The 24,537-nt window shown below is 39.1% G+C and overlaps 1 protein-coding gene and 1 pseudogene across 2 annotated transcripts in view; both read right to left on the reverse strand.

The window, feature by feature from the left end:
- The window catches only part of PTPRR (protein tyrosine phosphatase receptor type R), a 268,902-nt gene that overhangs the window by 190,786 nt on the left and 53,579 nt on the right, over positions 1-24,537 (reverse strand). The window lies entirely within an intron of this gene.
- LOC112584752 lies at positions 5,180-5,297 on the reverse strand (annotated as a pseudogene).

The following is a 24,537-nucleotide window of genomic DNA, read 5'->3' on the forward strand; positions in this document are numbered from 1 at the left end:
TTTCACTACCTTTAAAAAACATTTTGGTGTTCATTTAATTTTGTACTACTAAAGGACTTTCAATCTGTGAACTTCTGAAAGTCTTAAAAGTTTAAAAATTCTCTTTCTACTCTTGTATGTGTGTTAGTCACTCAGTCGTGTTTGACTCTTTGCAACCCAACGGACTATAGCCCATCAGGTTCCTCTGTCTATGGAATTCTCCAGGCAAGAATAATGGAGTGGGTTGCTATTCCCTTCTTCAGGAGATCTTCCTGAGCCAGGGATTGAACCCAGGTCTCCTGCATTGCAGGCAGATTATGAGTGACCAGAGAAGCCCCCTCTTGTATATGAATATGCATGTATTTTTGTTTCCTCTGACTTGGTACAAACTCATCTCGTATGTGGAATTTGTGGAACTGGTTAGCCAAATGACCAGAGTATTTAATTTATTTCCTTCAGCATTTTCCAAAGTAAAGCAACTTTGTTAGTAAAAAAAAAAAAAAAAAGAAAAGAAAAGAAAAGAAAAAGGTAAGAAGAGATAAAAAGAGATGTAGCTCTAAATGTAGGTCAGTCAGAAATCCAAGACACTGTATTTTGCCCAAGCATTTATACCTGGTTCCAGTTCTGGCTTTCTCAAGTGAAAATCCCCCCACTTGGATATGTCTTTCAATCAGTAAGACAAAAGATGCTGGGCTATGTAATCTCTGAGTGTTCTATTTTTTATCTTTTACATTGCTGAAGTCATTGGCTGCCTTCATGATCAGTTACTTTAGATGCCTTTAAGCACTGATCAGTTACTTTATTTGCCTTAATTTGATGGAATATTATGATTTCTCCATTATAAGTTCAATTTATATATTTCTTTTGCTGACTATTACAAAGAAAGCTATTGACTTGGAAATGCCCTTTCTTCACTATGTTCCTAGAGTCTGGGCCTCATTTTCTCAAAATGCCTTTAAAAAAGAAACAAAAAATTTCAAGATACCAACAAAACATCTTAAAAATATCAAGAATAAGTAATCCATGGAAGGTGGTAGCTTCAGAGGTTCATCCACATGACTGCTAATCCTACATTATGATTGATGTGTTATTGTAAATGAGGTTGCATATTGACTACCTAATGTAGATTTGGTCTCAAATCAATCTAATTTGTTTAAGTAGAGCTACTAACTATTTAGCACAAGTTTTATCTACTCTAAAGGTCAATAAAACATAAAACCTGTTGACGTCATTCTTTCTTAATGCATTTTGGCAAAGGATAAAGCTTGTGGATGCTGTCTGCATAAAAGTGATTTATGTCACACATTATTGGTTGAGATTATCTGGGAGTGAAAGAGAAGAATTCTGGGCTATTTGAGATCCTAGATTATTTGGTTGGCCAGAAAGGCAACCACTTAAAGACAGAATGTAGGAGTAACAGGCAACCATAAACCAAAAATGATATCCCAAGAATATAGTGGAAAATGACTGTAAACTGGTAGCAAAGGCAAGTAAAGTGACAACATGCAAACAGAAATACATAAAGGAATACAAAGGGAGAAATAGGCAGCCAGAAATAGATCAAAACCAGGCACATTAGCACAGGAATAAGGTGAAGATACACATACAAAGGTCTGGGCCAAATCTGGTTTGACTGGTAGGGATTGTTCTAGCTCTCTGCACTGAGACTGCTGATTACTCACCCAATATCCAGACTCTCCATTTGCCTTAACTAATAGGATCCTTCACATTTTAGCTGAACATGTAGCCACCTGTCTACAGATTACATTTCCCAGCCTCTTTTGCAGCTTTGCTATGTGACTCAACTCTAGCTAATTAGAAGTCAGTAGGAGAGTCTGCACCTTTCTGCATACCTTTGAACAGAAGCTGTCTGTCCTCTGCTTCATTCCCTGCTTATGGACCAGAATGTGGATACTGTGATGCTGAAGATGCTATGACACTGTGATGTGAATGTATAGAATTATCTCCTAAAGTAGGGTGGGATGGCAAGAAAGACACAATGTGGGTCTCAGATAAGCTCATTTGTTGTTGTTGTTCAGTTGCTAAGTCGTGTCCAACTCTTTGGGACCCCATGGACTGCAGGATGCCAGGCTTCCTTGTCCTTCACCATCTCCCAGAGTTTGCTCAAACTCACATCCCTTGAGTTGAAGATGCCATCCAACCATCTCATCCTCTGTCTTCCCCTTCTCCTCTTGTCCTCAATCTTTCCCAGCATCAGGGTCTTTTCTAATGCACTGGATCTTCACATTAGGGGGCCAAGTATTGGAGCTTCAACTTCAGCATCAGTCCTTCCAATGAATATTCGGGGTTGATTTCCTTTAGGATTGACTGGTTTGATCTCCTTGCAGTCCAAGGGACTCTCAAGAGTCTTCTCCAGCCCCACAGTTCAAAAGCATCAATTTTTCAGATGAGCTCATAGATCAGAACTTTTCTGCCCACTTGATATACCTATCAGGCTAGATTTCTATAGGAAAGAAAAGTAAAACCACTGAACTGATATCCTAATTCACTCAAACTTTTTTTACTCCTCTTTATTCTGTGTGTGTGAACATATATGCCTAAAAGACATTTAATACATCATTGATCATTGAACATGATTACCACAAGTCAAATGGCTTAAATTGCTAAAGATTAAGGGGAAAAACCTTAGGAATATGTAATTGCAACACATGCTTCATCTCTGAAGCTATACAGGCTATTTTTAAACTATTGTACTCTAGTGTAATTGTGTAGATATTGATTTGGGGTATCTAAGTCAGGGGGATAAAACATTCCATGAGATATCATTTTATAGTCTGCAAACTCCTTTCTTTTAATGATATTAAAGTACCATAGACAGCGAGTAAAAGAAGTGATTACTGAATTATCAACCTTGTGATAGGTAGAAAGAACCTTGTTATGATATGGTTCTGAGCTTACCCACTTGATGACTGATTGATTGTGCTCATATGTGAGCAAGGTATAGAGTTTGGCTTCCCTCCACTGGGACACTGGTTGGTACTCTTATTGGTACTTAAAATATCTTTCCTAGAAGCAGATATAAACCACTACCAGTTCAAAACCAACGTGCCCATGCCATCCTGCAATATTAATGCCCTCTTATTGGCTTGTCTGTTGTCCCATAAAAAGTGATCAAGTCTTTGGATTCTGAAATGTGAATTAAGTAACTACAGTCACTGGATTCTGATTTTCTGTTTGTTCCTGAATGCCACTGAATTCATGTAATACTATTGCCATAACAAATTACTGAAATTTCATGCCTGAAATAATATAAATTTATTGTATAGCTTTGTAGGTCAGAGATCTGACATGGGTTTCACTGGGCTAAAATGTGTCTACCAGACCACATTCTTTTCTGCAGGTGCTAGGGCTGGGGTGAATTCATTTCTTTTGCCTTTTCCCATTTCTAGAGGATGTCATGTTCCTTGTCTTGTGGTTTCCTCCTTTCATTTTCAAGGGTGCCATTGGCACACTGAGTCCTCCTCACACTGTAACACTCTCACACTGCTTCTCCTCCACTTTTAAGGACCCTTGTGATTTCATTGGCCAGGATAGTCTCCTCATCTTGGGGTCAGTTTATTAGCAAACTTGATTCCATCTGCAACTTTATTTCCCCTTTGCCATGTAAAGTAACACATACACAGTTTCCAGGAATTAGGACATGGACCTTTTTGAGGTATTATTCTGTCTACCATAAGCATTTCTGAGTTAAATGGATTAATTTCTGAATCTTTGACTATAGCCAGCTGCTTCATCCACTAGAGTCTTTCCAACACAGGATAGAGATTTACATGATTCTGAACAATTGGTGTGACAGCACACAGGACAGTGAAACATGGGTCATCATGGAAAACTGTGGGGAGAACCCACTGCAAATTCCTCCCCCTTTAAGAATGTTTGAGGCCTTGTGGGGGAGGCAGGCATTGTCCTTGTGTCTCCATTTGAATATCCTTCACCACATATCTTCCCTGGTGGCTCAGATGGTAAAGAATCTGCCTGCAATGTAGAGAATGGGTTTGATCCCTGGTTGGGAAGATCCCCTGGAGAAAGGAATGGCTACCCCAGTATCCTTGCCTGAAGAATTCCAAACTGATGGACTACGGTCCATGGGGGTCCCAAAGACTTGGATATGACCAAGCGACTAACCGACTCACACATTCACTTTTCACTTCTGCTACATAGCAGGAGATTAAGGTTAATCGAATTCCAGCATAATTCCTCCACCAGAATTATCAAAACAGGGGTTAGATTTAACAGAGATACCACGAAGTCACTATGCATACAAATATACTATGATCAATGGTCAGATTATCTTCTTATCTCGAATTTTGACAATTGGCTTTACCTCAGAGATAAGAGACCCTTACAATCAACTTCTTTTGTACTCTCAGTAACTAAGCCTTCTTTGGTTGGTTTTAGAGAAATCCCTGTACTGAACCTTTTCTCTGCCACAGAAGAGCCATTCAGTGGAAATTCTATCTCAGCTCAATTGGACTCAGACTGCAATGTACCAACAAAATATCATAATGCATAAACAGCTACAGCCACCCTTCACCTTCACTGCACTTAAGATGCAGTGCCTCAATATGCTGGATGACAAGAAGATCTAATCTTAAACTTATTAATATGATACGGGTAATTCAGTTTCCTGTAGAGGTATCACATAATTTTCCATATTTCTTAGAAGAAAGAAAGTGAAGTCGCTCAGTCATGTCCGACTCTTTGCTACCCCGTGGACTGTAACCTACCAGGCTCCTCTGTCCATGGGATTTTCCAGGAGTGGGTTGCCATTTCCTTCTCCAGGGGATCATCCCAACCCAGGGATCCAACCCAGGTCTCCCTCATTGCAGGCAGATGCTTTAACCTCTGAGCCACCAGGGAAGCCCAAAGTGAAGTTGCTCAATTGTGTCCGTCTCTTTGAGACCCCATGGACTGTAGTCTACCAGACTTCTCCGTCCATGGGATTTTCCAGGCAAGAGTACCAGAGTGGATTGCCATTTCCTTCTCCAGGGGATCTTCCCGACCCAGGGATCGAACCCAGGTCTCCCACATTGCAGGCAGATGTTTTACCCTCTGAGCTACCTCAAAAATGGCAGAAGATAGTGGAACACTATCCATGGACTGTAGCCTACCAGGATCCTCTGTCCATGGGATTTTCCAGGCAAGAATACTGGAGTGGGTTGCCATTTTCTTCTCCATAAGCCTACAGCATCCGGTATTCCCAGGTGTTCTCCCATCCAAATACTAACCAGGCCCGACCCTGCTTAGCTTCCAAGATCAGACGAGACCGGGCGCGTTCAGGGTGGTATGCTGCTGCTGCTAAGTTGCTTCAGTCGTGTCCGACTCTGTGCGACCCTACAGACGGTAGCCCACCAGGCTCCTCCGTCCCTGGGATTCTCCAGGCAAGAATACTGAAGTGGGTTGCCATTTCCTTCTTCAATGTATGCATGCATGCTAAGTCACTTCAGTCATGTCTGACTCTGTGTGACCCCATGGACAGCAGCCCACCACACTTCTCTGACCACGGTATTCTCCAGGCAAGAATACTGCAGTGGGTTGCCATTTTGGCCATAGACTTATCTCCATTTGCATCACAAACTGAATATCCCTCATCCCTTGGCTGATTCTCTCAACCATGACTTGGGTGATCTCCCCCAAATTATTAGTATCTCTACAAGGTAACTCTTGCAACATGACTCTGATTCTGAGTACCAGAGTCCATAGGAAAAGCTGAAAACTAGGACATAATTGCATGATGTGATGCTTAAGATTGGGTAAAGTAAGAAAACCTTAGTCATGGAGTTGAAAGCCTATTGAAAATAAGGTAAGGATTGAAAGTGTAAAATAATTCTGATTTTTACACAACACAATAATATCTTAAAATATTCAAATGTAAAATATTCACATTCCAAATGTTTCATGTAAACTGAATAAAAGACAACTTTCCTCCCAATTTAATAAAAATTTCTGATACCAGATTACTACTTACTCATTTAATTGCTCACAGCATTAGTTTTCACCATAAATTTAAAATCCAATTAACATTTTATTAATGTGAGTATATGCATGGGCACATAGTATTTATAAAACAATTTACTAATACTCTGCGGATAAGCCTTTCTGTTAACATTCCCCTGGTGCTCTATTAGTATTAACATTGCAATTTTCTTTATCAATACTCAAGTCTCCTAGCTTCAAATTTAATTTTACAAGTTTTCAAAAACAAAATACAATGTTAATATTTCCCCTGAAGGAACTTAGAACCAAATTTCCTCTTTAAAAGCACAATAAAGAAATTCCTATGGAAATGAAAATACGTTGTATTTGTAAACAACTGCTACCACTTTTTATGTAAGACTTCTGAATTTTGCTTTTTTATATGAATATATTTTACCTTTTCCCTATAATTTTCTATAAGGAGCACAACAGATTATAATGAACATAACCAGATCTGTAAAATCATTGAATTGCTCAAATATCATTCTTTGGGAAATCTTCATCTAATGAAGACCTTAGTATCTATTTAATCTTGAGTTGTTCCCAGTGTTGGATTAGATGACATGCTTACTGGATTTATTATATGAATATTAATTTCCTGTAGCTATTGTAACAAGGAACCACAAACTTGGTAGCTTAAAACAACAGAAATGTATTCTCACATAGTTTTGGAGTTCAGCATTCTGAAATTAAGGCGTTGGTCTGACTGCACTCCATCCAAAAGTTCTGTGCAATGATCTATTCTTTGCCTCCTCCAGCTACTGGCAGTTGTATGCATTCCTTGACTTGTAGCCTGATCACTCTTATCTTTGCCTCTGTGGTCACACTGCCTTCTCTTCTCTGTGTCTTCTCTTCTGTCTGGCTCAAACCTACCTCTGTCTTTCTCTTACAAGGACACTTATCATTGGATTTAGGCCTATCAGGGTAGTCCAGGATTATCTCAAGTTGAGATTCTTAATCACATCTGAAAAGACCACTTTTCTAAACTAGCTAGCATTCACAGATTTCAGAGATTTGGTGTAGATATCTTTTGGAGGGCTATTATTTAGCCTTTGATGGCAGATTTTTAAATCTATTTTGCTTGAAATATTCTAAGTCTTCTGCCTTATAATTTTACTGTTCTTTCAGTTTGTTTAAAGAACTAGAACTAATTCTAGAAAAAGTTTTGTATATATACTCTACTTAAATATTTAAAGAAATTTGTTCGATTAAGTTTGGAAAACATATTTTACTTCAGGAGGTAAAAGAAATCACTCACAAAATTAATGAAAAAAGATGAAATACTTGTACTAAAATATGACAATTTTCTGTCTTTGTATAATTGACTGTTATACTGAGGGCAGAGGCTGGCAAAAAAATTAATGTGTTTGAGTTATTAAAAAAAAATACTGTCTTTATTGTTGAATTAAGGAACATAAGGAATAAACTAGGCCTTTACATGTCCTGCAGTCTCACTACTGTTATAGTCTTAACGCTTTTCAGTTATGGTTATCTTACCCCAGAAATGTATATTGCAAGCTAAACAGTCTATTTTCTTGGGCTCCAAAATCATTGTCAATGGTGACTGCAGCCATGACACTTGCTCCTTGGAAGAAAAGCTATAACAAACCTAGACAGCATATTAAAAAGCAGAGACGTTCCTTTACTGACAAAGATCCATATAGTCAAAGCTATGGTTTTTCCAGTAGTCATGTATGGGTATGAGAATTGGACCATAAGGAAAGCTGAACACTGAAGAATTGATGCTTTTGTACTGTGGTGTTGGAGAAGACTCTTGAGAGTCCCTTAGACTGCAAGGAGATCCAACCAGTCCATCCTAAAGGAAATCAGTCCTGAATATTCATTGGAAGGACTGATGCTGAAGCTGAAACTCCAATACTTTGGCCACCTGATGCAAAGAACTGACTCATTGGAAAAGACCCTGATGCTGGGAAAGCCTGAAGGCTGGAGGAAAAGGGGACGACAGAGGATGAGATGGTTGAATGGCATCACTGACTTGATGGACATGAGTTTGAGCGAGCTCCGGGAGTTGGTGATGGACAGCGAAGCTTGGAGTGCTGTAGTCCAGGGGTCGCAAGGAGTTGGACATGACTGAGAAACTGAACTGAATTGAAACAGTCTATAAAAGTTTTTATTGATTTAACACATTTAAAAATATTTAACTTTCTAATGAAACATGGAATGGCTAATGTTTATTGAACGTTAATTGAGTGCTAGGCCTCTCTGGAGGTGAACATGAATGTCTAAAAAGGCAATGTGAATATTATGTGTTCACAAAAGCTCTCAAACATTATCTCCATAATTAAGTGCTCTTCAAGGAACTCCTCAATTGCTCTGTAAAATATATGGAGCAAATCTCAAGGTCTGCTAGATGCTGGTGATAAGTGGATTCGGTTCTAGCAGATCTGTGTGATTCTGCACCAACTCATTGTCTGCTCACTAAAAGTCAGTTGGGTGTGTTTCCAAACCTGTATATGCCAAATGCATTTATTCTTGTTACTGCTGTAATTTAGGAACTCTTATGTAGGATGGTTAAAATGAGCACTGAAACCCAGATAGCTGTTATTTCTATGAAAACTACACTGAAATCTTTGAAAGATTCAAGACACATATGTTGCTAAAAAGAATCCCTGTTGAATTAGCTTTAGGTTAGACAATTGTACTACGATAGGAAAAATTATAGAATTCTAGAAGGATTCTGTACTCACATTATATCTTTAAGGTTCTCACTCCTTTTTATTTGAAGCATAATTGATTTATTATGTTTCAGGTGTACAGCAAAGTGATTCAGTCGCAGATAGTTACTAGATAGATAGAGAGATACGATCTTTTTTAGATTGTTTTCCATTATAGGCTATTGCAAGATATTAAATATAATCCCCTGTACTATACAGTAGGTCCTTGTTTATGTATTTTATATATAATAGTAAATACAGTAGTGTGTATCCTTAACCTCAAATTTTCAATTTTTCCTTTTGCTTTCTTTTCCCTTTAGTAACCACAACTTTGTTGTCTGTATCTGTGAGTCTATTTCTGTTTTGTAAAAGAGTTCATTTATATAATTTTTTAATATTACATATATAAGTGATATCATACAGTATTTGTCTTTCTCTGGCTTACTTTATTTAGTATGATAATCTCTAGGTCCATCCATGTTGCTTCAAATGGCATTATTTCTTTTTTCTCAATGGCTGAGTAATATCCCACTGAATATATGTACCACACCTTCTTTATCCATTCACCTGTTGATGGACATTTAGGTTGCTCCATGTCTTGGCTATTGTAAATAGTGCTGCTATGAGCAGAGAAGTACATGTATCCTTCTGAATTAAAGTTTTCTTCTTTTCTGGATATATGCCCAGGAGTGGGGTTGCTGGATCATATGGTTACTTTTTAAAAAAATTGAATCTCAATACTCTTTTGCATAGTAGTTGCACCAGTTTACATTGCCACCAACAGTATGAGAGTTTCCTTTTCTCCACACCCACTCCAGCATTTCTTATTTGTAGACTTTGTGACAATGGCCATTCTGACCAATGTGAAGGGTACCTCATTGTCGTTTTGATTTGCATCTTTCTAATTAGTGTTGTTGAGCATCTTTTCATGTGCCTATTGGCTATCCGTGTGTCTTTTTTGGAGAAATGGCTATTTAGGTCTTCTGCCCATTTTGGGGGTTATTTGTTTTTCTGATATTAAGCTGTATAAGCTATTTGTATTTTGGAAATTAAGCCCTTGTTGGTCACATTATTTGCAAATATTTTCTCTCATTCTGTAGGTTGTCTTCTCATTTTGTTTATGGTTTCCTTCGCTGTGCAAAAGCTTTTAACTTTAATTCAGCCCCATTTGTTTATTTTTGCTTTTAGTTACTCTACTCTAGGAGATGGAGCCAAAAAAGTATTGTTGTGATTTATGTCAAAGAGTATTCTGCCTATGTTTTTCTCCAGGAGTTTTATTGTAGTATCCAGTCTTACATTTAGGTAGGTGTTTAATCCATTTTGAGTTTATTTTTGCAAATGGGATTTTCATTCCATTTTTAAAAACACTAAAATTGGAAATTAGATATAAAATTTGAGCATGGTTTTTATAAGATAACATCGTACCCTAATCAGTATATTCATAATAAAAAATGGTCTAAGGTTATATAGTTGAAACTAAATAAAATAAAATAAGACTAAAAGGTACATCGTTTTTATCATTACCTACTGCAATTGAATTAAATTAGTTAACCAATTATCAGTTTTGATTACATTACATAAGAAGGTTCATACTAGATCTGGACTTGAATTACATGATAATTTTAGTTGATTTAAAAAATTTTCATTCAAATCCTGTGGAAAGAGTAACTAGTAGACAAATATTTACACAAAATAAAAAGTAAATACAGTTTATGTGTACAATATATACCTATGTTTCCTACTAGCTATGGTAGGAAAATACCAGATAAGTATAAATCATGTTTGGAGAAGGCGATGGCACCCTACTCCAGTACTCTTGCCTAGAAAATCCCATGGACGGAGGAGCCTGGTAGGCTGCAGTCCATGGGGTTGCGATGAGTCGGACACGACTGAGTGACTTCACTTTCACTTTTCACTTTCATGCATTGGAAAAGGGAATGGCAACCCACTCCAGTGTTCTTGCCTGGAGAATCCCAGGGACGGGGGAGCCTGGTGGGCTGCCGTCTATGGGGTCGCACAGAGTCAGACACGACTGAAGCGACTTAGCAGCAGCAGCAGCAGCATAAATCATGTTGTACACTTTTAGGGAAGTAGAATTTAGTTGAGGGTAAGACCAAACAATAACATAAAAAAGAACAACAATCAATACATAGAGGACAAAACTCTGAGTTACATTTTTTCAAGCATAATAAAAAGAAGAAAAAAATAGAAGACTTTGTGGGCTACTGGAATAAGACACAGTTTCAAAAAGGAGGTTGGATCTGAATTGGACAGTGAAGAAGGAAGACTGGGGAAGTTAGGGAAGACAGCTGTAGGGAATTGGAAAAGCAAAGGTCAAGAGGTAAAAGTGAGGATATTAGAGACTTCCCTGGTGTTCCAGTGGCTAAGATTCCACACTTCCAATGCAGGGAGTACAGGTTCAATCCCTGGTCGGGGAACTGAGACCCCCTGTGCTGCATGGCACGGCCCCCCATAAAAGTGAGGATAGTATATGAAAGAGCAGTAAGGGGCCAGCTGGAATGAGTGCATTTGGTTCAGGCTCTCATTAAAGTTCTGAAAATCATGAAAGCAGATCATGAAGGCTCATGAAGCTCATTTCCTTCTTGTAGGAAGATTTCACTGGGAAGTGAGAGTTGAAGGACTAGAAAAGTGCAGAGAGAAAGCAACTTGTAGGTGTGCACAGGAAATTTCTCCCCAAACACAAAGCTCACAATAAAAATGAGTGGAAACACTGGAAGCACTTATCTTGGTTAGAAAAACAAGTCAAAGGGGAAAAAAAAGAAAGAAACAAAACTGAGTCATAGGGATTGCACTGTCCATTGCACTGGACAGAATCTGAATATATATTTATAATACATCATCTAAAAGAGGAGACTGAAAAGTCAGAATCACAGCAAGACAATTTAGAAAGGATTTGTCTATGGGATTAGAGCAATGACATTTAGCATGATTTTCTGTATCCCTTGAGGATATCTTTAACACATACACCCACACATATAATGCTAATATTTTTCCATTAACCTTAAAAGTTCACTATTTCCTTTAAGGACTACTCCAACCACACCATGAATCTTAGGTCTTCACTGGCTAAAATGCCCAAGAAAAGTATGAAATCCAGTGCTGTGCTTTGTGCCTAGTGAAAGTGAAGTCTCTCAGTTGTGTCCGACTCTTTGTGACCCGTGGACTGTAGCCCACCAAGCTCCTCCGTCCATGGGATTCTCCAGGCAAGAATACTGGAGTGGGTTGCCATTTCCTTCTCCTAGGCTTTGTGCCTAGTAGTTCTATAAATGACCACATGAATACAGCCTAGGAAGCTAAGAGAAAAATGGAAAGTAGAGAAAGAAAAGAAAGCAATTCACTTAATCTTGGCATCTTGCCCTGTGGAGTCAACATCACTGATGAACTGTCTGGTGGCCTATCTTTTCTATGATTTTCTAGAATAAGCTTATGAATCTGCCTCCCTGTTCCTGCCTCACCCAGAGATGAAACACCAATTAACAGGATTTGTCAGTAATGGGCTTAAGATCTAATCCTCCCACAACCATAATGCTTGGAAGCAGAGAATTTCTGAATTTCAAACTCTGTGGCTTCAAGTACCGGATGGACGTCTCGAGAGCCTAGAAAGACTCAGCAGAACTGGGAAATTTGGCTGGATTTTCATTTTAAGAAGTATTTGTTCTATTTTTTTTTCCCTAAGAACAGTTTAGAAATAGTCGGAACATGTAATTTGTGTTACTTGATTTGCATAAACATAATGATTTTCAGTGAAGATAATTTGCAGTCAGTTGATTTTTGGAGTACTCCATCCTTTCACTGAGATTCTGAAGAGAAAATTATTTCAAATGAGTGTGATCATAAACTATTATTACCTAGAACTAAAAATGTATATGTGTCATGGGGTCATTAAATGAGTTACAAGAAATGCCCACTCATATTACATATAATGGGGAAAAATGTCTTTAAAATTAACAGAGTTCAGATGTTGACTAGAGCAACCATCAAACAACTCTTAAAAATAAAATATAATGATTTAGTGTGTAGACAGCTGTACTGGCGCTGAGTAATCTCCATTTGCAATAATTACCCGGTTCTGTGATCGAATTTCCTTCTCTCAGTACTTATTCCCTCTGGATATTTATATGCTCATCTGTGTTCATGCAGATTAATGGATATTAAATTGTAATGATCAGATTAGAGACTTGTCTGATAATTTAAGAATGGAAATGTACTTTGAATGTTATTTAGTTACTCTTAGTTTGAATAATTTAAAATAATCATTTACAATTCAGATTATTTACAGCTACATCAAAACACTGGGGCAGAATATGTTGTAGATGCTTAGAATTATGATTTGAATCTGAGAAAATAATTTTCAAATAAATTTCTGTGTAGTGTCCATTCAATCAAATATAATTAACATTAAATAACCCTCATTGGGAATTCTTAATTAGGTATTTCACAAATATTTACTGAATAAAGATAACTTCTGACTATTTCATCTTGGTATAAGTTAAATAAAATTTTGTGACCTAGTCCACAACTGTGATCACCATCCATAATTTTGTGCTTATATGAAAATATGCCTCTAATTCTAAACAACTAACTCATCAGTGAATTTTGGGGACATAACATACTTAGCCTGAAGAAAAGAATACACAGATATTATTTAATAGCTACTTAATTATTTAGATACATGTTTTTGGAATACATGTATTAGTTATGACCTAAAATTTCCAAAGGTAGAAATTCAAACAGTAGTTATAAGTATAAGAAGGAAATTTTGGATCAAAGTAAGAAAGAATTTCCTAACAGGCAGAGCTGACCAGAGTTAAACCCACTGCTTTGGATAGGAGTGGCTCCCCATTGAAGTAGATTCTTAAGAACAGGCCAGATAGCCTCTTAGCAATGACAGTATAGAGAGAAACTCTGTCTGGAAAGAGCATTTAGACTTAGTTGCTTAGGCTTTGCCATTTTGCAGTTGCCAAAATAAGCCTTTGGGATTGTCTGTGGATTTTATTCAACTCAACTACCAGTTATTTTCATTAATATAGCATTGACAGTTATTTGTCTAGTAACACATCACCACATTTAAGAAGAGGGACATCTGGTGGATGAAATAAGCAAAAGAAGAGAGGTTTTAATTTCATATTCATATTTTAACTGTTTTTGACATTTCCATTGATTTTTTTCCATGGAAAAAAATTATCAATCTATCTATATAAATGTATTGTTTACAAGTTCAGTTCAGTCGCTCAGTCATGTCTTTGTGACCCCATGGACTGCAGCATGCCAGGCCCCCCTGTCCATCACCAACCCCTGGAGTTTATTCAAACTCATGTCCATTGAGTCGGTGATGCCATCCAACCATCGCATCCTCTGTCGTCCCCTTCTCCTCCCGCCTTCAATCTTTCCCAGCATCAGGGTCTTTTCAAATAAGTCAGTTCTTCACATCAGGTGGCCAAAGTATTGGAGTTTCAGCTTCAACATCAGTCCTTCCAATGAATATTCAGGACTGATTTCCTTTGTAGCAATAATTATTTATAATCAGGTGATTTGGGTAAGATAATTGTTTCATCTAGTCCTTTAATATTTATCGAATTAATGCCTTTTTAGTAATTTTTCTTTCATCAATTCAAATTAGGCTCTTTGAGGACAAGTTGCTTGTTCTTGTAAAACATAAGCATGTAATCTTCTTGGCTACCAATTAAGATTTGTGTTTTTAAGCTCAGTCATTCCGCAGAAGAAATGGCATACACACAAACAGAAAATACCCAATTGTCTAAACTATAAATACAACTGTTTAATTTGTCTTTACCGAGCTATTCATGTGATTTTTTTGCTCTCATAAATTTGAAATTAATTTAAATATTCAAATAGAGTAATACATTTCTCTATGGGAATAAGGTAATTTTGTAACCATTCAAGAAAGAACAAGATAGCAGCAATTTAGAGGCAGCTTGCCTGAATTAATAAAATGAATCCAATTCTACTAACTAAAATGACTACCCAATTCTTTAGTGATATTTTTCATCATTAATATCTACACATAAATAAGGAAGTGCTAGGAGCATCACTCTTGAGAGCGGCATGCTATGTGCTAAGTTGTCTGGATCTTTGTGACCCCATAGATTATAGCCTACCAGACTCCTCTGTCCATGGGATTCTCCAGGCAAGAATATTGGAGTGGCTTGCCATACCTTCCTCCAGGGGATCTTCCTGACCTAGGGATCGAACCCCTGTCTCTTATGTCTCCTGCATTGGCAGGAAGGTTCTTTACCACTAGCACCACCTGGGAAGCCCCTGACATTCTATTCTCTGTATCCACAAGAGAGAATACTGAAGGCATTTAAATATATGGTGAGTGAATCTCTTCACATCCATCTTAGCTGGGAGTGATTTCACCCTTCCTTGAGCACTCAGAACTCTATGACTCTATACTTTTTTGGGGAATAAGAATTGATGTACCTCTCCTTCCCATCCATTCATTCCCTCCCCTACTCATTCATTCATTTACTTTCAGTGCCAGGCTCTGTGCACAACACAAATGTATTTGGCAGGTATCTTCCTTCTATAGATCTTCAGGTATAGGAAGGAAGATACTGTCCCTTTGTTGCTTTGGACAAAATACAACCTCGAATGTATTTTGTAGAATACATGAATAAGTTAGTAAATTACTAACTTTTCTGAGTATTTCTTCCTAACATATTTTAACCTCATTCCCTCCCTTTTGTTTTTTTTTCATTCCCTCCCTTTTTACTCCAGTCTCATATACTGATTTCATAAAAGTTACAAAAATCATTTAACATTTGTTGGGCATTCATTATGCCCAACATTATATGTATTATGTCCTAGATACATATAAGTCATTTGATTTAATACTCAAAATAACCTTATAAAGCGGAATTTCTAAAAACATTAAATACTTATCTTTTAAAATGAGGAAACAGAGGTTAGATAATTTGTCCAAGGTAAGCAAGCTGGTAGGTGGCCAAACCAGTGTTTGAACTCAGGTAGTTTCCAGTCCCAGAGATGGCTCTTTTAACTACTGCATCTATCATAACTCTATTAATGGCCCTTTGGAAAAACACGCAGACACAAAAATACAAATTAATTAATTAATTTTAAATACCAGTGAGAATGAAAATGGATAGTATAGTTATTTTACAAAAATATGTAAGTATTCTAAAAGACAATCCAGGAGATGGAAACAAGAAGAGCATTCAAAGTCCTATAAGAAAAGCCAGAAAAATGTAGCAGGTAGAGAGGTTAAGAATGCAGCCTTGGGAAAGAGTCCGGGTTCACATCCCAGATCCATTACTGACTAGATGTGGAACTTTATAGGCAACTACTTAACTCTAATCTGCTCTTGTTTCTCTAATCTGAAAAGAGGAAGGATAAGACAGCCCACTCTGGAAGTATTTGTGAGGATTAAAGAAGTTAATATGTATCAAATACTCAGAAGATGACCAGCACAAAATAGCACTGATACTGTTATTGCTGTATTTCATCATGTTGAAAATGCCCTCTATCATACAATGACATATTTTTTGTGTAACCTGATAGAAAAAGTGTTTATTATAAAATGCAAGATGCCATCACGTTGGAAACACATCATAATGTTAGAGATGTTGAAATGTTTTTTTAAAAAGTATGTCTTAAAATTGATGAAACACCATTTTATTATTATAGACAGAATAGAGAAGAAAAAAGAAGCCATTTGAGAGAATTAAATGTTTGAGTACGTTAACATTTTCTTTTTTTTCAATACTAATTTTTACTTTCTCTTCATTATTTTTTCAAATATTTTGTGCCTGACCATCAGCTTTTAGTCTCATTGTTGTGGGATACTACTTTTGTTTAGATTTAAAAGTTGGTTGCTGGTCCAGTGGTTAAGACTGTGCGCTTACACTGCAGAGGGCACAGGTTCAATCCCTGGTCTGGGAAGTAAGATCCTCCATGCATTGTGGTGCGCCCCACTACCTCCCCACACCCCGCCAAAATTACTTGCTGTACTCAGTCCTCTGAAGAAAGACAGAAGGCTCTAGAAGGACCATAGACAATGTCTGAGTGTGTGAATGTGAAGGGGTAAAGAGTTTAAGAGTGTGCGGATACTTAGGTTTTTCAAATCGGTATCCAAAACTACCTGGCAAACATGAGAATCAGAAAAATGTAAGGGGTTGAAAAATTCAATCAGGTATCAAAATGAGTTGTCAGACTTAAGACAAACCCACTAATCAAATTATTCATTCAACAGATATTAAGTTAATCAATGTGAACTCAAGATGTTTTATGTGGTACGTGAAAGATATAAAAAGAACAAACAAACAAATAAGGCATTATCAATTACAGGAAGAAAAAATACCTAAGAGAAATTTGAAATTAACAGTGTGTTTAAAAATAACATAGTTAACTGTGACCATAACATAGCTTTCCTGTTGCTAGCATAATGCTTTCCTGATTAATAGTATATTATTTCCTTTTATGGAGAAGGCAATGGCACCCCACTCCAGTACTCTTGCCTGGAAAATCCCATGGATGGAGGAGCCTGGTAGGCTGCAGTCCATGGGGTTGCTAAGAGTCAGACACGACTGAGCGACTTCACTTTCACTTTTCACTTTCCTGCATTGGAGAAGGAAATGGCAACCCACTCCAGTGTTCTTGCCTGGAGAATCCCAGGGACGGGGGAGCCTGGTGGGCTGCCGTCTATGGGGTCTCACAGAGTCGGACACGTGATTACTATCAGAAATACTTAGCATTTGTCAAGCAGAAATTGGGGACCTACTCAGGAGAGGCTCACTCCATATTGGAGTTAAGCTAAGGTCCTTCATGGAACTCAAGTCAGCCCCAGAGGAAGCACCAGTTAGGTTGTGAGAATTGAGAAGAGGCAGAGTCAGCGTGGAATAGATATTAGACTAGGAGTCTAAGTATTATAAGTAAATTCAAGGAGCAGCTTTATAACAAGCTAGTTGTGTCACTGCAAATTACCTTATCTTTCTGGGCTTCTGTCCCCTTGTTCATACAAAGCACAGACTGAATTTAGGACTTTAAATTCCCTTCCATCTTGCACTCTTCAATATTCTGATATTGTTTTACAGGATGAGAGAGGCAGGAAAGTGGCTGCTGTCAGATGCTAGGCTTGGAGTACATGCTTTATGATTTATCTGATTTACTGGTAGGATCTTAGGGCTCTTAAAAGAAGGTCTGTCCTCATGGGATATTACCTTGGCAAACACATCCTCTATGGACCTGATAACAATTCCTGACCACTGTCCTGGAGCCTGCTGCCTCCACGTCTTATCTCATTTATTCCTTGCTACAGCCCTCTGCGGTGTGTGTTATGACTTTCATTTTAGAAAGGAGATGCAGAAACACAAAAAGATTATTAATAATGATAGTAACAATTATTTGTGCTTACTATCTGCAATGACTGCATTAAAGATTATTCGTATATTAACTCACCCAATCCTCACACCCACCTTATGAGGAAGAAAACTGGTCACCCAGTCGTGTCTGACTCTTTGTGACCCCATGGACTGTAGCCTGCTAGGCTCCTCCATCCATGGGGTTTTCCAGGCAAGGATACTGGAGTGGGTTGCCATTTCCTTCTCCAGGGGAATCTTCCCGACTCAGGGATCGAATCCAGGTCTCCTGCATTGCAGGCAGACTCTTTACCATCTGAGCCACCAGAGAAGCCTCTGAAGAAGAAGGGTCTTCTCTAATTCCCAGATTCACAGCTGAAACATCCAGTGATTAAATAACCTATTCATTTGAGACAGGCTGGGTCCTGGGACCTGGCACCCTTTACTGAATCACTGGGGCTTGGACAAACATCTCTTGGAGCAACAAAATACAAAGAAATTATAAGGGACTAAAAGCAACTGCTTGCATGTACAGTGGGGGCAAAGTACGAACAATAAGATACAAAAGGGCCAAAATCCACCTGCTTCTTCTCAGGTGCCAGGAGTAAAAGTCTGGTACCATGCATGATTGCTGCACACAGTACCAGGAAGGTGGTGGGCAGACCACTTAAGCCAACCCTCATCTGACTGCCTATCACCCTTACCCTCACCCCTTCTAAGGGTCTTGTTTGTCCTCTGTGAGTGAGCGAGGGCACCTGTTACTTGATTCCCTCCCTCGTGCTATAGCACGAGTCCCAGTAAAGCCTTGCCTGAATTTCTCACCTGGCCTCTTACCAATTTCTGCTGCATGAAGAGTCCAAGAACCTGGGTTGATAACAATGTCACACAGTTGGTAGTAAAGAAACAGGATTCAAACTTCAGCAATCCAACTGCAGAATCTAGTACCTACCCACTGCACATTCCGCTTACAAATAGGCAGACAACTAATAAGAAAAGTAGGGAAGCCTGGGCTCAGATGGTAGAGAATCTGCCTGCAGTGCGGGAGACCTGGATTTGATCCCTGGGTTGGAAAGATCCCTGGAGAAGGAAATGACAACCCAGTCCAGTATTCTTGCCTGGAGAGTCTCACTGACAGAGGAGCCTGGCGGGCTATAGTCTATGGGGTCACAAAGAGTTGGACACAACTCAGCAACTAACACACACGATAAGAAAAGTAAGAATTCAGAACTGACTCCAAAACATAGACTTTTAACTTCTATTAAGCAATATTGCCTTGTCTCCTTGCCAGACCACATTCTTCTCCTTCTAATTTGTCTGTGTCTCTGGCCTTCCCATATAAATTCCCCAGTAGCTCAGACAGTAAAGAATTCACCTGCAATTCAGGAGACCTAGGTTCACTCCCTGGGTCAGGAAGATCTTCCAGAGAAGGGAATGGCTACCCACTCCAGTAGTCTTGCCTGGAGAGCCCCATGGACAGAGGAGCCTGGAGGGTTACAGTCCATAGGGTCACAAAGAGCTGGACATCACTGGGCGACTAAGCGCACACACTGGGCTTCTCACCCACCTTTACTCAGTTTTGGTGTCTGACCTGACTTACGACATTGCACCAAACTCAATTATAATTTTGCTTCTTGTACAGGACTCTGTCATCCACTGTGCTCACCCCAGAACAAGATGGCATTCTATCCAATCCCTGGCTTCTGTTTCTAACATAGCATGGCAGTTCTTGGCTATCAGGCTTGCTATAGGACCAAAGTCAAGTCAGCCAGCAATGCCCTTACCAAACATGCAACATATTGATCACATAGGCTTATGAACAAAATTTACTATAGACCAACAAGAGGGAATGATAACAAGCATAACATTCCAAGTTTACAAGTGTTTCTATCCTTCACTTTTGTATATCAGAAAGTAAAATATAGTGCTCACTCTCTCTCTCTCCATCTCTGTCTTTTCAGAGTGATTCAACAATAAACCTGTAAAATTCCAGTAGCTAAAATGTCATTACTATCACTATTGGCGGAGAAGGCAATGGCATCCCACTCCAGTACTCTTGCCTGGAAAATCCATGGACAGAGGAGCCTGGTAGGCTGCAGTCCATGGGGTCGCTAAGAGTCAGGAACGACTGAGCGACTTCACTTTCACTTTTCACTTTCATGCATTGGAGAAGGAAATGGCAACCCACTCCAGTGTTCTTGCCTGGAGAATCCCAGGGACGGTGGAGCCTGGTGGGCTGCCGTCTCTGGGGTTGCACAGAGTCGGACACGACTGAAGTGACTTAGCAGCAGACTTAGCAGCATCACTATTGGAGTTAGAATTCTATCAAATCTTAAAACTTGGAAACATCTGAATTGTTTCTGTTCTTTTCCATTCTATTAATAAAATTGCATACTGGTGATTAGTGATAATTACTTTTTAGCCATATATTGGGAAGGAATTACTTACCCTCCCCTTCCCTTACCTTTTACCATACAATTTCCCAGCTTGACTGGTAAGGATTTCTTAGGCATCTCATTCAACCTCTGTGTGATACTGAGTGATATTACAAGCTTGCAAAGGGAAGTAGAATTACTAACAAGGACAATGCAGAGCAAAACCAGCTGCTCCTACCAATGTAATCTGGCAATCTACATTTATACAAAAACGGAGTAGCGCAAGGACACACACTGCGTTTCAATTTCATGGGTCCACTCTGTGCCAAGTGCCCTTTACATCTTTTTGACTGTAGTAGATGTATCTTCGCGAGACCCTCAGTCTTCAATGTCCACAGAAGCAAGCATATGCTCACTGCTGCATATGCAGACAAAGCACTCTGAGCTCATTTATTCAAGCTCCTTAGCTCACATTTCTTTGTTAAGGACTACCAACCAATGATTTGTTTTCTGTTTTTCCTTTTATGAATCATACAAAAGCTGACACTGTATCTGGACCCTTGAGTGTAGGGCTCGCCTCTGGATCCAGAGTGCCTGGTCTGAATTTCAGTCCTGCCCCTTGATGACTATATGACTGGGCAAGTTACTTAACTCTTGGTGCCTCTATGCTCTTATTTATAAAATGCAGATGGTGAGATAGCACCTACAGCTAAGAGTTATCTACCTGTCAAGAGTCTCTTGTGAAAATTAAACAAACTAATATTTGTAAAATATTGAAAAAAAACAGTACATAGATATACAGTACATAAATATTAGCTGTTATTTTTAAACCATGACGTATATTAATACAGATGGAGTGCAAACTCAGACTACTTCTGGGGCCAGAAACTTAAAATAAAGGACTTAGGATGGGAGCCCAGGGAAAAACTGAAGGGTACATACTCTGCCTAAAATCTTCCAAATTCTAACTGTGTTTTAAAGCACTGTAAAATCCAAACAAAACACATCTGCTGTTAAACTTAGCCTTGTGTAGAGAAATGTGGGCTAATAAATTCTTCCATGAGGGCTATAAAAAATATTCTAGCCCTCTGCAGAATTAAAGAATTTCAGTTTAAACTTAAAAAAAAATTGTTGTGATGATTGTTTTTACATTCAGGAAGATGAAACTATAAAACTATCAAATGTAAGGTTGCAGTTTAGACACCAACCCAAGAGCAATAATCATTATGTAATATCAGTAAAGGGGTTTGCTAGTGTAACTGGAGCTGGCAGTGCCAACCTTAACTAGGGCAGCTGGGAAAGCTGTTGAGGAAAAGCACTTTTGAAATGAAGTAACTTCTATAACATCCACAGTCGACAGTGACCTGTAACCCTGGGGCCATGAGAAACACTGTAGGAATGCAAACTGTTCTGGGGAGTGACAACAGCCCACAGCTCTATCTGCTCTGCAGACAGAAACCACCAAGAAGGCTGCAAGGCTGGAGAGGAGGAACATGGGTTTAGCAACCAGAAGTCGTGCATTCCAGCTCCAGTAACGGTCAGTCTTGAGTAAGCCTCATTGCCTCTCCAAGCTTCTGTTATCTATAAAGAGTTGATCAGTTTTGTCCTGACTACTTCATTGAGATACTTTACATATCAAGTAAAATCAGGGTGTGAAAATGGTTTGGCAACTGTTAAGTACTGTATGAATATAGTTTTTTTTTTTTTTTAAAGGATTTCAGGCCAAATTCCATTTAAACAACAAAGCACTGCCTGTGGAAACCTTCATAGAACAATGTGTTTTAAGACACTGCCATGTCCTACTTGCACTGGAAATACTTGATACAGCTGAAGCTATGACAGGCAGTTGGAGATAATCCTCTGAAGTTGCTTGTAATAGAATGAAATCTGTGTACGTCAGTAAAAAGAGGAAAATTTTTATCCATAACCCACAGTATTTTTCACTCTCAATATTTTTTTCCTGCTATCTCTTCAGGCAACTATTTTAAAACAATTTAAGAAAGGACATACTTTTAAAACATTATTTTCAAGACTCAATTCTTTGAATTCATTCATATTCATGTGCTCATTGAAACTGAAGTACCATGAGTCACTTAAAGGCCCAGGCTCTGGGAATTTATTGATTAAAAGATATAACCTTTGCATATAATTAGTGTCATTTATGGTGAGGAGACGGAGAAGGCAATGGCACCCCACTCCAGTACTCTTGCCTGGAAAATCCCATGGACGGAGGAGCCTGGTGGGCTGCCGTCTATGGGGTCGCACAGAGTTGGACACGACTGAAGCCACTTAGCAGCAGCAGCATGGTGAGGAGACAGACACTGTTGGCTTTGCCAGCAACGGCAGGCCAATTGCAGTGGCTACAGTGAAGGTGCATGAAAGAAAGAACAGGAGCACAGAGAAAGGACATCAACCTGCCTGGGGTATGAAGAGTGAGAAGGCATTTTCCAGGCTGGTAGATGCAGTCACGTATACAAAAGGGCAGGTAAGAAGGAGCGTGATGGCTTCTCCCCATGAGTAGTTCAGTTCAAGTAGAGCACAGGAACGTGAGACTTAGAGGGGATGGAATTGGATACGTTTTCAGAGCCGAAATGGTGGAAGGCTACATGTGGTATATAAGCAGTATTTGATGGTGAACTACTGAAGACTTTTGAGTAACATGAACAGATTGCCCATGAGAATAATCTCTTCAGCAATAACAGAGATCACATCTGAAGTCAGGAATGCCAGTTCGAAGGTTATAGCTCTAAATGAGCAGGAAATTATAAGTCCTTAACCATTAAAATTGCAGTTAGGATGGCAAAGCGTATATGGATTAGAATTACTTAGGGTTGGTGTTCATTGTGAGATGGAGTTAGCAAGCAAGGTGGGGAGGAGAGAGAAAGAATCTAGTGTCATTCTATAGTTATATTTTGGGCAACTGAGTGGATTTTTTTTTATCAAAACAGGGAATAATAGGAAAATGGGAGAAATACAAGGGATATGATTTTAGAAATACATGGGATTGACCACCTTTGAGGTACTTGTGTAACATCTGAAGGGAGATTTCAATGAAGGAGTCGAATGATCAAATAATTGTAAGCGGTGGTTCATTCTGGGGCTGTAGAGAAGAATCTGCTGTGGAGACATACATTTGGAGAGCCATTAGCAAATAGGAATTTGTTATCTTGGCTTTCCCTAGGTGGCACAGTGGTAAAGAATCTGCCTGCCAACACAGGAGATGGAGGTTTGATCTGTGGGTCAGGAAGATCCCCTTGGAGAAGGAAATGGCAACCCACTCCCATATTCTTGCACTGGAAGTTCCATGGACAGAGAAGCCTGGTGGGCTGCATGCAGTCCATGGGTCACAAAAGAATCAGACATAACTCAGCGACTAAACACACTGTACATTTCCAGTGGCTCTATGTATAGATATATTGTCGAGCAACTCTCACCATCATCCATCTCCCAGATTTTTCACCTTCCTACTGAAACTCTATTCCGACTGAGTGACTGAACACACACATACACACCCATACATCTTGAGTGAAAATGATATTGAATAGAGAGATATGCATGTGTATTAAGTTGCCTCAGTTGTATCTGACTCTTTGCAATCCTATGGACGACAGCCCACCAGGATTCTCTGTCCACTGGATTCTCCGGGCAAGAGTACTGGAGTGGGTTGCCATGCCCTCCTCCAGGGGAATCTTCCCAACCCAGGGATTGAGCCCATGTCTCCTGCATTGCAGGCAGATTCTTTTCCGTCTAAGTCACCAGAAGTTTGGGAACACATAAAAGTCTAGTTAAGTTGATAAGACTTAAATTAGGGAGACAGGGGAAAAAAAATCTACTCAAAACCTAGAAAGCAAGAACACTGTTTTTTGACAATAGGCTGCTAGACAAAAGCCTGTGGGGCACAGAAGAGGAACCAGAAGGAGCCCGAGGTTGGTGGCATTTACTTACCTCATGGCAGCTGCGGGGTGTGCTGCTCAGATCTCCCTTCAAGAGAAAACCTGTTGCTGACCGTCTCTAGCTGCTGTGCTTTCACCAGAGGTTCATGCTGAGGTTATTTTCTCGCCCTACCACTCCAACCAACCACTGGGCTCAGCAGGAGCAAAAAAGCCATGCCCTTCCTGCCTGACATGGGACTTTCTAGACAATCTTTTCTATGGG

Source organism: Bubalus bubalis, chromosome 4 (genome assembly GCF_019923935.1).
Source record: "Bubalus bubalis isolate 160015118507 breed Murrah chromosome 4, NDDB_SH_1, whole genome shotgun sequence".
NCBI lineage: Eukaryota > Metazoa > Chordata > Mammalia > Artiodactyla > Bovidae > Bubalus > Bubalus bubalis.